Consider the following 2,426-nt stretch of genomic DNA (forward strand, 5'->3'; position numbering starts at 1 on the left):
CGCCCCCAACTGCTCTCCCCTGCTGGCCTGATTGCCTACAACTGCCCTCCCCTACTGGCCATCTTGTGGTGGCCATCTTGTGCCCACATGGGGGCGGCCATCTTTGTGTGATGGCATGATGGTCAGTTTGCATGTTACCTCTTTATTATATGGGATTCCCTGAATGACTATTATATACTCTCTGTGTGTCAGGTACATGTGCTAGGGATACAGCAATGAACAAAATGAAGTCCCACTCTTGGGGATTTACATTCTATCTCCAAATTCATCAAGAGAATTGTGACCTCAGATTGTCAGCCGTGTTGTCTATTCTGCCTGCCTCCATCGAGGAGACCACCCTGACTTGTGAGAATGCCTACACCTGCCACTGTCAATGGAAGGCAATAGAAAGTGAAAGAAGCTAAACATTTACCCTCACAATGAAAGCAGAACTGGGGGAGGCCACCTGTCCTAGAAAGGGAGGAGGGGAGGAGACTGCCCATGCCTGGTGATGACCTGGAGATGCAGAGGAGGGGCAGTAGCCCAAGATCTAGTGTCCTCTCTGGCCTCTGGAACCCAAGAGAGGTCAGTAAGTGTCCTCACCCACACATGCTAGGACCCTGACTCTGCACAACCAGGTAGCTAAAGCCTCTAGGCAGTAGCCACTTAAATGTCCTGAAATTAGACCAATAAAATAAAAAACAAAACTCCTCTGTGGAAGTGGAGAAGAGTTGGGAAGAAGAGAGGGGCCATGAATTTGCTAGTCCCAGAAACCAAAATTCACCCTCAGGTTGTTCTTTCTCCTACTAACCCATGTGTTTGACAACCATACTAATGGCCCAAAACATTTCTGACCCAAGAACTCTTGATGGACTTGCACACAACACTATTTCTCCAGGTCTTACTGCTATTGTTACATTTTTCCCTGCAACCAACCTATGGGCAGTCTAAACCCACAGATGCCTTTTAAGTACCTGTTTAAAGTCTCTCAATTCTGTTACCCAGCCTATGAGGACAGCATTCACCCAAATACCAGTCAGGAATATAAAGTGATTCAAGTTGAGATAGAAAACAAAAGAGTGCCCATATTTTTACCCTATCCTTAGATTCCCAAAGCATCAGATAAAAGAAATTAAATTGGTCTTCAACACCATTCATGACCTTGACTCAATCTACCTTTTCAATCATGAGCTACAGTTTGTACATTTTGTACAGGACAGTTTCCTTAATGGCTCAAAACCCTAGCTTGGCCTATGTACTTCTCAGCTTTTGCTCCAAAACCAACATCTCCCACCTAGTCTGTCCTCTCTTTCTTCTCCACCTATTTACACAGTCTCTTCTCCCACCCCTCTTCTTCCAAGTGGCTTTCTCCAGCTGACCTGAACTCATAGAACACCCACTACTTTGAGCCAAAGGGTTCTGGACCCCATTCCAACATGTAAGTGTGTGGGTTTTCTCCTCATACATCAAACAAGCAAGTCTCGACACCAGCTGGGTATCTTGCAATTCAACTCAATAACTCAATTATCTCCCCGGAGATAACATTAGATCTCACAGGCTAAGAGCTCATTCCTACAAGACTGCTCCCCTCCACTTCAAAAGTCCAGGTTCTCATTCATGTTTCTGACTGGCTAGAAATTGGAGCTTCTCAGGTTCAATTAATTTACTACAGTACTCAGAGAAACATTTTACCAGATCACCAATCCTATATAATAAAGATGTAATATGCAAATTGACCATCACGCCCTTGCACAAGATGGCCACCCCCATGTGGTCAAAGATGGCCACCACAAGATGGCCGGCAGGGGAGGGCAGTAGTGGGCGACCAGGCCTGCAGGGGAGGGCAGTTGGGTGCAACCAGGCCTGCAGGGGAGAGCAGTTAGGTGTCCATCAGGCTGGCAGGGGAGTGGTTGGGGGGTGATCAGGCTGGCAGGCAGGCGAGAGGTTGGGAGCCAGCAGTCCCGGATTATGAGAGGGATGTCCGACTGCCGGTTTAGGCCCGATCCTACCGGGCCTAAACCGGCAGTCAGACATCCCCCAAGGGGTCCCAGATTGGAGAGGGTGCAGACTGGGCTGAGGGACACTCCCCTTCCCCCCCAGTGCACGAATTTCATGCACCAGGCCTCTAGTTTTTTATAAAAGTATATAACTCATGAAGAGCAAGATGGTAGATGTGTGTATGGTATGAGGAAGGGGAGGAACTTCTATGCCCTCTCCAGGTGAGCCACTCTCCTCCAGATCTCCAGGTGTTCACCAAACCTCTCATCACAGGGTTAGTTTCCCTGGCAACCAGCTGGGGAATCCCTAAATTACCTAGGTGCTTTCCAAGTCACCTCATTAACATAACAAAAGATACCTTGATAGCTCTTCTCATTTAGGAAATTCCCATGGTTTTAGGAGCTCTGTAGGAGTAGGCCAAATTAGATAGATGATAGGTAGGTAGGTAG

The sequence above is a fragment of the Myotis brandtii genome, unplaced genomic scaffold (genome assembly GCF_000412655.1).
Source record: "Myotis brandtii unplaced genomic scaffold, ASM41265v1 scaffold416, whole genome shotgun sequence".
NCBI lineage: Eukaryota > Metazoa > Chordata > Mammalia > Chiroptera > Vespertilionidae > Myotis > Myotis brandtii.